At 37.4% G+C, this 12458-nt stretch overlaps 1 long non-coding RNA gene across 1 annotated transcript; it reads left to right on the forward strand.

Moving 5' to 3' along the window:
• Positions 1–271: 271 nt before the first annotated feature.
• Positions 272–5524, forward strand: LOC308686630. Its single transcript, XR_014029617.1, has 6 exons — positions 272–389; positions 898–985; positions 1370–1457; positions 2935–3018; positions 3933–4049; positions 5427–5524. It is a non-coding gene; the product is annotated as an uncharacterized lncRNA (long non-coding RNA).
• Positions 5525–12458: the final 6934 nt, after the last annotated feature.

Below are 12458 nucleotides of genomic sequence, written 5' to 3' on the forward strand. Positions count from 1 at the left end.
GACATTTTATTTTTGAATATAAAAAAATGACCGAGGTCCAGACCTCGGTGACCTCATAGCTGGCTACGGCCATGCCTGTCAGTCTGTACACTGCCTCTTGAGCAGAGATTTATCTGTTCCCAGATAGCACACGTACGTCGGGCCGACGTTGGCCCAACATCGAGCGTCGGCCTCCCTCCCTATAACATCGCAAAGGCGTCGGCCAGGCGTAGGCAGATCTCTTGTCAGTCAGTGCACTATTTCCCAGCTCCGTTACGTCGGCTTTAGGTCGGCCCACTATACGGGAGGCCGATGTCGCGTTGTGCTTGTGAACTTTCAAGTCGCTTTCAAACACTGGAGCGGCCGCGGCGCAGAGTTGCCATGGAAACGCCGCGGGACCACTGCGACTGGTAAGCAGGAAAACTCCCTCTCTCGCTGTTGTTTTCAAATTCACTGCTTTCAGGTGATATAAGTCTCTAAAATCACACGGATAATACACACAACTGTTCTTGACACTTCTCTTACTTGTAATTGATACGCTTATGTTGAATATTTACTTTTATAGACATGGCTTTGTGTCTTCGGAAAAAGTCCGTTAGCATCTCAACCGTTTTCAGAGAAGGTAGCAGCTAAGTTAAGCCATATAAATTGTCTCTGGTTAAGCTAAGTTAACGTTAACTCGGTTGAGCTTTTGTTTATGAAAGTTTGGGCTTTTAATCACCTCTTATGTGTATATGAGAGGTTTTGTAAAGGTTTTACTTGGAAGTGAGCTAATTTATTTTACACAAACGTAAACATAAACGTATGTAATCGGTGACGTCACTTACATGGAGAACTTACACTTACACAAGTTACATGGTTGAAACTAGATCAATGGTAAACAAATATTGATTAAAAAAAAATGTTATGTGATTTCAGCAGCAACAAAATAACCCATAACAGAGGGAAAGCTCCACGACTTCAACATTTCTGAAGAAAGCTACTGCTGGAGAAGTAGGAAATACAGGTAGGTAGGTAACGTTAGGAAATCCAAAACTAAAGAATTAATTACTGATTTTAGGAAACAGAGGCCCCCTCTTCCCCTTACTATCATAACCTATTGAGATAATACAAGAATACAACCTTGGCACAATAATTGATAGTAAGCTATGTTTTGAATCACACACTGATGCTGTTTGTGCCAAAGCCCAGCAGCGAATGTATTTTTACCGTAGACTGAGGAATTTTAACATTGACCCCACTTTGATGAGAATGTTTTATTCTTGTTTTATTCAGTCTGTTTTAACCTTCTGTTTTATCTGCTGGTTTGGTTCCTACAAAAAACGATTAGAGAGTTAGGACGTGTAGCAAGATTGCAGGCTTTAACTTTCCCCCTCTCTCACACATTTAGCAGCTACTCCAACAGAGTGGCAAAGAAGGCACTATCTATTGCAGCCAAGCGGCAACCTCCCCGTCTCTCTCTTGAAACCAACACGGAAGTGAGTTAAACTGCAATTCATTAACTGGCCGCTTGGCCTGGCTGCAGAAGTGAGTCAAATCTGTATCTCCCTCATGTTAAAATTACCAACTTTACAGCAGAAAAAAAACATGTTTACAGCCTGGTTCTCTCTGTGGCTTTGGTCTATACAGCTAATTTTGCCCTTCATAACAACTGTGAGGGGGGTGAATTTATTTATAACTCATCCGTTTAGTTGATTAATATTTAAATTTAAGGGTGTGGCCACTTGAGTGACAGGTGGATTCCCGCTGATGTCAATGCTAGCCGTTTGTCTGCTGTTACTAGCCGTCACTTCACCTCAGCAAATGTTAGCTGCTGAACTTGCCTTCTCTGCGGTGTTTGTGCTTTTTTTCGGGATTATTTCATACAATTTAATACTTGGGTACAAAGCCCACGTCTTTGGATTCAGTCGTTGTCGTCGAGTATCGTTTGAGAGAACAACCAGCGCTGTATTTCAGTTGTTTTCCTCTGTGAACATGCACTAATGGATGTCAGACAATTCCGTTGCTTTTTGGGGTTTTCAAATTTAAAACGTCAATAAAGGCTCGTTTGTTCTGCTCTCACGGAACAGATGGATTATAATATGCTTATGTACCGTGACCGTCAGATGAAATCATGCAGGCGTCGGCGCTTTCTCCGTCCGTGCAATAAATGCACATCGATCCATGAATGAGCGCGGATTTTCTAGCGCATTTACTTGCACTTCAAAGGCAATATATCTATGGTTTAACGGTTTAACCCATTTGAGAGGCGGCCAAAATCAGAATTTAAAATGGACTGAATAAGCTCTCTACGAACTTGAGCGATGCCGCGCTGACGGACCATGAAAGAGTGACTGACATGTAACGTTATGCACATAAATATCACTGTCACACACAAACACTCTCGAAGTAATACACAGTCTCACTTGTAGCCATGTATTTAACTATTATAATATTTCGAAGGGCAAAAACAGGAACTTTTAATTGGCTTTACATCATCAGCTAACTCGATCACGTCGAGCTAGGTGATTTCAGATAGCCAGGCTCATATCTATGGCCAGGCCAGGCTCCTCAGCTCCACTCACGCCCCGCCTGTTTGCCTATTTTCTGTTATCCGGGAGTGACGCAAGGCCAAGATGGCGACGGATGGCTCCGCCCACTTTAGGCTTCAAAAATGCTCTTCAGAAACCTACGGGTGACGTCACGGACACTACGTCCATATTTTTTTACAGTCTATGATTGCAGCTGACCCTAGTCATCCTTTGTCCTGCCAGTTCAAGCTACTTTCCTCAGGCCGTAGGTACTCCATGCCCAGATGCAGGTCAAATAGATTCAGAAACTCATCTCAGAAAAGCATTTCACCTCTGCTGTAGCTTATATATAATATAGCTTAGCTATAGCTTCTTACTTGTAATAAACCTGCCATTATATAATAATATTGTTGGCTCTGTGACAAATGGTGTGTTGTGTTCCTAGATCCTTCAATGTTGATGCCCTTGCCTCCACCGTAGCAGAGTTGGGCTGATCATCATCTCTAAGGCGCTATGAACCATATGATTAGTAAGTAAAACTTCAAACATACACTAATGTCAAACATACACTAATTGTGTTGGTAAAAAAATTATGTTTTGAAAGAAGTCTCTTATGTTCACCAAGACAGCATTAAAAACAATAATATTGTGAAATAATATAACAAATTTTAAATAACTGTTTTCTATGTGAATATATTGTAAAATGTAATTAATTCCTGTGATCAAAACTGAATTTTCAGCATCACAGCTTCATATGATCTTTCAGAAATCATTCTAATTTGATGATTTGACGCTCAAGAAAAATGTATGATTATTACCAGCTTTCATTTTCTCAAAGGCGTAGCAGAATACCCAGGGCTTGTTTTACACCTATCACAATTTCTAGCCACTGGGGGACCATAGGCAGGCTAGGGGAACTCATATTAATGTTAAAAAACCTCATAAAGTGAAATTTTCATACCATGCAACCTTTAAGTGTTTTCTACCAGTTTTCTATGTGAGGAAAACGCTTAACTGTACATAGTAGTCTATTTTTAATTAGTATGGTGTTTACAGAGTTATCATTTATTTATTTTAATATCACTGTCTATGCGTTAAGTCACGTTCTGCAAGTGCAAATCTCTAAATTCAACTTTGGACTTGTATTTTACAGGGGACAAGTTCTCAAATTCACATCTTTATGCTCTTGAGTTTTGCTACTCTTTTACTTTCATAAATAACCTTCCTGATAATGTTCGGGGCTCAGACACACTCTCCCAATTTAAATCTAGACTAAAGACACAACTCTTTAGCCAAGCATTCAATTAACACATCTCATAATCTTGTTTTACAGTTAATATGTGATGAAATAGTAAAAAGTGCACATGATCATCTTTTGCCTGAAATAATATGAACTGCAGCTATGCTAATCTTTCTCCTGTTGCTTCCCTGTTTCTATCTCAGGATGCTCAGCAAGTTCACTAGAGATTATAGCAGCTCCAGTTTGGATCCAGCCTCACTTGTGAAGACTTCAGATGATGGCAACTATAGATGGACATAAAAAAACTGCCAGATATTAAGGTGGGGTAAGCAATATTTCAAAAACGCTGTTGGAAACTGTTGATATTTGGAATGAACCCAAACAAACCATAGTAAAAGTGTAATACCATAATAGAAGTGACGCGCATGCGATGCGGCGTGCTCGTTTTTCCAGGCACGCATATGCCACAGCGAGATGAAAACATCTCAACTTTTCAGAATGCCACAAGCGCACCGCAGGTCATGTGACAAAAACCAACCGATCAGCTTTGGCCTTTCCGTAACAACATGGAAAACTCGGCCGAACAGCCGATCATAGCTGTACAGGGCGAGTTTTTATTTCTCATCTCCATAAATATATCTAGTAGTAAAGCTAATGCAAGGGCTAGAAATCAATTAATCCTTTGCTGATACTTCCTCGTCATCATGGAGAGCGCAGTTCATGGTTGCATAGCAACGACAGACGCCATGGGAGCGCAAGAGCTTGTAGAAAGGAGAGAGCGCTTTCCACACGTTTTTAAACGCGATATGTGAACGCTCCTAATTCAGGATAAACTGAGAATCTATTTGGTTTAAAATCATTTTTGTTTTGTTTAAAATGGAGATCACGATAACATACATCAGAATAACATGTTTCAGTCTATTTAAAAAAAAGATACTCAATTGAATCATTAATTCAAACACTTTTAAAACCAATTAATTCAGTGTCTCATTCATAAACACCTGGGTTGGGTTTCCCGATAGCGTTGTCTCTTAGCATGCTACGAAGACTCTTAAGGTATAACTTAACTAAAGGTATACCATTTATAGGCGTGTTCCGGCGTGTATACCTTAGAAAGCTGCTAAAGATATTCCTTCTTACGTGTGACGTTACCCAGTGCTACCCGTGGCGATGCTGCTGAATCTGCTGATATCGATGGCTCGAGAATCACTTATTCACTTGTGCAGGGGCTGCTTCACTGCGTTAACTGAGAAAGCGGTGTTCTTTATAAAAGCAATTAAGAAATGTACGCGGGTTGGGTGAAAATAAACACTGACATTATGGATTCGGATGGCAATAAAATCACAGACTTACCCCTGTAAATGTTTAAAATACCATACGAACCCATGAGAAACAGTTAGCATCTACTTACAATTTAACTGACAGTCTGCTTTCACTGGCCTTTGAAAGCACTCCGCGGACGGCGCCGTCTTTTAGCACAACTATTCGCTGTATCGCTGCCATAGTTTGAGCAAACTCCCCACAACAATCATTCCCTTTAAATAGACTATTAAACCTATTAAACTATTAAATGGTTTGCCAGCTGATGTACCTTTGATTGTTGTTAGATTTTTAATTATATTATCCAGTGTAATGACAATTTTATTCTTAGCTTTAGTCCTAACTGCTTTTTCTCATTGTTTTTCACTCTGTTACAGGTTGCCAGGAAGAATCCTTCTCTACATTGTTGCTGTTCCTTTTTGATCCCTTTTCTCCTGGAGTTCTTTCTGGTGTCATTAAAATGTCTTAACTTGAATTGTGTCTGTTCATTATACTAGAGACAGTTACACACAAAATTAAGAAGATATTTTTTAATGTCAGTATAGCCTACTTTTTTCATATTGGATAGTCAAGTAACTCCAGGGCTGTATATGTACATAGACATTGAGGGGGACAAGTCCTACACTGCAAAACATGCTTTTCTTACTTAGTATTTTTGTGTTGTTTCCAGTCCAAATAACAAAAAATTCTTAAATCAAGAAGCATTTACTAGAGAAGTAAAAATTTTCAGATAAACAGAGTAATTTAAGTAATTTTTTGCTTAAAACAAGCTAAATTATCTGCCAGTGGGGTAAGAAAAATTAATCTTGATTCAATTGGAAAACAAGATTATTTTTTCTTACCCCACTGGCAGATAATTTATCTTGTTTTAAGCAAAAATTACTTAAATTACTTTATGTTTATCTGAAAACAAAATAGAATTTCTTATGTTATTTTTCTTGATTTAAGAATGTTTAGATATTTGGACTGGAAACAACACAAAAATACTAAGTAAGAAAAGCATTTTTTGCAGTGTATAATTATACGTCAATAATAACAATAGTATGTCAATAGTTAGAAATAGCCAAACTGGAAATTCAATATTGGAAATTCTTGCTCCGCTCTGTTTTTAGGTTGGCAAAAAGGTTTAAAACTTACATTTTAGGCTGGTCTACCTTACAGAGACCATCCAAATAGATAGCCAATCAAATCATAGAAAGCGGGGTTTACTGTTCACAGAAGCAGAGCATGTGTTTCATCAGTTTAACTTTGAAAGAGTGCGAGGTAAGATGGAAGTGTAAAACTACTCCACTTTTTTTTCTTGAATATGGCCATTTTGAGGGATGAAAGTTGCATGTGTTCAGTATCAAAGCTATTTTATCAATTTAAGTCTCGGGGCAATGTTGACTACAGTTTATGTGCTGCTGAGTGAGTGTTGCAGCGCGATCTCCGCTCTGAGTGTGTGTGTGTGTGTGTGTGTGTTCGTAAGTGCGTGCGTCAATGAAAGCAGCGCATGGTGTCTAATGTAAAGAGTAGCCCGAAAGGTCCGACCTATAAATAAAGGTCCTATAAAACCCATGCAGAGCTGCCAAAAGATTTACAGCTTTGCATCGTTCAAACATCGGCCGGAGATCATTTGCGATCAAAGGCCGACGTCGAGGAGACATATTGCCGATGAGCAAACGATCTCTGAGCGACATCGTGCCGATGGAACTTTGTACATCGGGCCAACGTCGGCCCGACGTACGTGTGCTATCTGGGTTATGCAGATAGACACTTCCCAACTGTTTTAATGATGCTTTAGCATCAAGATTTCCATTCATGGCCTCACTTTGAGTACGCTGGAGTAACTGACCCATTTCTTGTTCTGCTTTTGTGATGTAACTGATTATATAGACCACTACAGAAAAAGCATCTGTGACATACTGAATGTCCATATTCCCTTGCCACGCACGCAGTAAATCTCTGTTATACTGGTTTACCCAAACATCTTTTGGGTTTCTTTTCAAGACAATACTTTTCTTTTTGGTACACCTGTTGTATGCTTTTTCAAACATAGTTTGATTAATCCCAATAGATGAAAAAAATGCATCAACTGAATCAAAGTTGACATCAGAATTTAAAGCAGTTTTGACTTTCTTTATAATTGCACTTGCTGTGTCATCTCCATCTTTACCTTTCAACTCATCTGCATTACTTTGTCTAGTAATAAAGGTACGACTGGATGGTGGTCGTGGGAAATTAAATCTACAAACTGTATTTTTCTTCCGACATGTTTTTGAATGTCTTGTACTGTGCTTCTGAACACTGTTCACTGTTTCGTAAAGTACAGTATCATTTTCTGGTGGTGTCTCACATGTGATGTAAGTGTCAATGAACTCAGCAACCAGAGGATCATTGTCTGTGTCATTATCATTGAGCTTCGGAGCATCTTCCACCCAAAACAGACAGTGGACATGAGGAGAACCACGCTGTTGAAATTCAACACGATAAAAGTAGTCTTTTATCTGGCCAATAGGTTTTGCTGGTGACATTATGACATTTTTCAGAAAACAATGCCATCTGTGATCAAACATTCTTGCTGCAGTAACAGGATTTCGTCTTATGAGTCCACACTTTTCAGACCAGTCAAGCTCATCAACATTTATTTGTTTCCCCTCTTGCTTAAGAATAGTGTTCATCATTTCAGGCCATCTCAGGTCAGCAGAACTAAAAGATGCAAAGAAAGTTGGTATGCCTAGTTGTCTTATCAGGGCAAACATATCTTTTTGCGTAGACATCCAATATGGAGGAGTTCCTCTTACTGGTCTTAAGAACTTATATCCTTCATCATAATTTAGTATTCTTTGCAAAGAATCAGAGTTCGTCAGCATATCTTGTGTTACCTTTAAGCAATCTTTTCCACAACCTTTCCTCAGAGCAATTGATACATTAGACACAATTTGATCAACTTCTGATATATACTGTGCATAAAAAAATGAAGTCTGTGCTGTGTGCAAAACGTCCATCTGCATTTAGTATTCTTGCATTTAGGTATCGTGACAATGTGATTCTTTCCTGTCTTTCGTCATGAAAAGTTGGACCACCAGTAGGATAGAGAATAGGGAAACACTTTGCCTCATTGTCTTTATCAGTTAGCAGCCTAACAGGACTGTTACCTTCGCCTGGAGCAACATTTAGTACATCCTGAAAATGTTGATCAATTATTTCTGAACCCAAATCAACAGGTTGTAGTGATGTGTCTGACAAAAGACCATTTTGATCTTTAATATATGTTATATCTTCCTCTGGATCATGTCCAGCTTTATTTTGATCATCATTTTTATCAGTAACATTTTGTTCATCCATTTCAAATTCATCAGCATCCTTGTCCGATTCATCAGTTGCATTCAAAGAGTTTACCCACTGGTCATTAAACTGAACATCATTATACCATTTATTATGTCTCATCAAATAAGACAGTGCATGTCTGACACGATCAGTGCTGACATATTTATATTCATAATGGCCTTTATATGTTAATTTACGTTTCAGTTTTATTCTTATCATGTGGTCATCACATTCATTACGTGGGAGAATATTAGAGACATCTGTGGTATTAACAGGAACACACACTACAGGTCCATGACAGCCATTCTGTTTTCCACGGGGAAGACAAAGCAACTTCATAAAAGGAATATTGCGTGCAATAAGATGTTCTTCCAAAGAGTTCAGACCTTTTAGTTCTTTTGGAATGTCCACCAAATGCATGTTGTTGGCAACACTCTCTTCAGGCAATTTCCCACCAAGGATTTTACGATGACATGTATAGCAAATCCACAATTTACAAGCTGAATTACCTGATAAATGGCATCTATTCTCACATTCAGTATTGCATTCATGTAAATACTTCAGTGTGATGCATCTTTCAGCCAAATCATAAATTTGTTGACCTCTGGTTTCATAGCAATCTCTTCGACATTCAATGACCTGTTTTCTGAACAATAAACGATGACAAACAGAGAAAACAAATTCTGGACCTGTACTGACTTCTTGATGAAACTGATTAATAGTGAAATCAATGTCTTTCTGTCTCTCCCTATGTTTTGTAGAAATTTCAGATCTTTTTTGTTTTTTACTCATACGAAAGTTTTCATCGTGGTATTTTCTCTTTGAGTATTCACAAACACTTGCTTTAAATGCGAGATTTCTGTGATATTTTCTCTTTGAGTATTCACAAACACTTGCTTTAATACAGATTTTACAAGATGAGAATATTTGTTTTTATATAAATTACTTCATTAAAAAGAAGAGAATTCAAGGTTCATTCCTGTGTGTCTGAATGCCTGTTTGACTGAGTATTCACTGAGCTACAGCTCATTTTCGGACGCGTTTTAGAATGGACTACACGGACACAGAGAAGGCAGAACTCGCTTCGTGTTTATTTTTCTTCATTTGGCAAAAAGCACAACACTTTGTTTTTATTGTGAGTATACACAAAAATAATACACATTTAACAGAATCGATTGATGTATGAAACTTGTTTTGTAAAATCAAAGTCAAAAGAGAATTTCGGGTCTCAATCAACTCATAAGGAAAAAAATCGAGCAGATCACGCCGGCGTGATCTCCGACCTCTGGGGGTTAAAAGAGAGCGATTCCAGTCGACCTCATTAGAGCTAATTCAAATGTAATGTGACTCCGCCCACGGAGAGCGCGTGCTATTCAAACGCAAATGGCTGAGGTAATCCGCGCAATCCTGTGAACGCCCCCTGTATCAGCTCGAGACAACCAAAACACAAGTTTTCTAAAACTTTCACAGAGGCCTCAAAACAGAAAGTACAAATCCTTTCTTTAAAACGAATTTCGTTTTGTATCAATTGTATCTTAATTTTAATATTTTTTTCATTAACAAATTTCCTGGATTTAAAGTAAATAGGCCTATAGGCTAGCAATCACAACATAAGGTGCTTGAACTGGAGATCATCATGAATCATGAGCCTACTCGCCTCACATGTCTAAAAAATGTGAAATATATTTACAGAAAGCTGTTTCTAAACAAAACCATCCAAAACAAAAAAACTATAGCCTAATAAATGTGCATTTATCCGGTGCGTTCACTAGCCTACTGCAAAGATCGCGAGTCAAAAGCCTATCGTCAACGAATGATGATTTTTTTAGCTAACCGTATTGCTATACGGAGATAGGTAAAAAACGACTGAAATATGTTGAAATAAAATGTAGGCTATTTATATAAGCAACGTAAACTGCAAATTAACATTTATATGCCCTAATATTTCATGAAAACAATGTTACAGTCAGGCGAAATATGAAAGACAACATTTTGTTTAGTAGATTTGGGTACAGTTTTTACTGTAGAATATACTGCCTCGTCAAATAAGCTTTTGTTTAGCAATTTCTATATATAAAATAGCCTACTATTTTTGTCAAAAATAAAGTCATCAACTAAGATGTTAGCTGTAATGAATACATAGATAAAATGTAGGCCTATAATCTTTTTTTTTTTTTTTTTTTTTTTACAAAGAAAGAGTACACTTGAAATATTGTTGAAATTGTAGGCTAATTATTGTTGTAATTGTAACCTTTTTAATAAAATAGCAAAACATATTTACAAGATAGATGTAAGCAAAATCTTAAATGGTCAATATAAGTCTTCTTCTAAATATCCATTGTCCTTGCATTGTGGCTCAGCCAGTTTCACACCTGTGTGAATGGCTCATTATGCAGAGTGGGTGGTAATTCAGGTGTAAACCACTCCTCGTTCACGCCCCCTCGCATATTGGCTTTCCAAGCAAAACCTGTTTTACATCAATTTAAATCAATGTATGGTTTTATGTGAACAATAAAGCAAGACTATTTTCAAATAATTTTGAAGAAAAAATTCTAGGCGAGGACATCCATTGGTCAAAAGTCTTATTGACACATATTTACTATGTGTTTTGAGGCCTTATTTCAGAAATTTTAGTTTTTAGTTTTTTCAATATCCATGCATAAACATTATTCTCTCAAAAATGAAAACATGTACATTCACGTGGCTCACATATTATTGTAGCCCTGTTTGTGCTTTATAGAGTGAATTTACACCTTTGCCATTAATATGTTTATAAGCAACTGAAAAAAGCACAAATGTCAGGGCATGTCAGAACATCTCAAGGGCCCCAAAAACAGCCCAGACTCCAGAGGGTTAAATGCGAGGTTTCTGCGATATTTTCTCTTTGAGTATTCACAAACACTTGCTTTAAATGCGAGATTTCTGCGATACTTTCTCTTTGAGTATTCACAAACACTTGCTTTAAATGCGAGATTTCTGCGATACTTTCTCTTTGAGTATTCACAAACACTTGCTTTAAATGCGAGATTTCTGCGATACTTTCTCTTTGAGTATTCACAAACTTGCTTTAAATGCGAGATTTCTGCGATACTTTCTCTTTGAGTATTCACAAACACTTGCTTTAAATGCGAGATTTCTGCAATACTTTCTCTTTGAGTATTCACATACACTTGCTTTAAATGCAGTGTTTTTGCGATATTTATTCTTTGAATAGTCAGATACACTTTCTCTAAAAGCTTTATTGCTCTTATACTTGATCTGAGAATAGTGCCGAACAAGTTTTTGAAAACGAGCATTTGTGGAATACTTAATCTTGGAATTTTCACGTTTTGACTGCTGTACATTAATATTGTTCTCATATTTATTTCGAAGATGTTCAAGTTTATTCTCCTTATAATTACTGTCTTTACAGTATTTCATTGTACAGTTATCAATCTTTTTCTGCTTATAATATTTGTCTTCATGGTATTTTTTTTTAGCGTTGTCAATCTTTTTCTGCCTGAAATCGGCATTGGTTTGGTATCGCTCACGTGCTCTTTTGCATTTAGAGTTCTCATCTGAGTCATTCAATTTCCTTTTTCGCAAACAGGCATTTATGCTCTGATCATCCACTTCAATGTTACAAGCTTGTGCACAAACATTTTCTTGATTTCTATGTTTAACACATGTAACAACTTCATAGTGATTTCCATTGCAGTGCTTCAAATAGATTGCATTTTCTGTAAATGATTGTTCAGTAGGGGCGTGTGCATTCCATCTGTCACCGTTAAAGGTCATTACATTTATTTTTAAAATGTCAGCTAGACCAAATAATTCCACATGACTTCCCCACGTTCCGGAAAAATACATTTTAGACTGTGTCAAATAATCTTTCACTGATCTGTCCTCTTGTCTTAACCCTCTATTGCATAGCGTTGCCATATGGCAACAATTACTTTATCTTAATTTTTTTTAAAGCTGTGATATAAAATCTATGTTTTTACAGTTAGTTGTGAAAAGGGGGCTTTAACTTTTAAGAAAATACAATTTATGAGGTCACATGACCAGGATATCCTGTTTGCCAGTCCTTTTTGCTCATGGACATTGACATGCAAACATCA

This window comes from Scardinius erythrophthalmus, assembly GCF_964197995.2.
Source record: "Scardinius erythrophthalmus genome assembly, contig: HAP1_SCAFFOLD_548, whole genome shotgun sequence".
In the NCBI taxonomy this organism is placed as follows: domain Eukaryota; kingdom Metazoa; phylum Chordata; class Actinopteri; order Cypriniformes; family Leuciscidae; genus Scardinius; species Scardinius erythrophthalmus.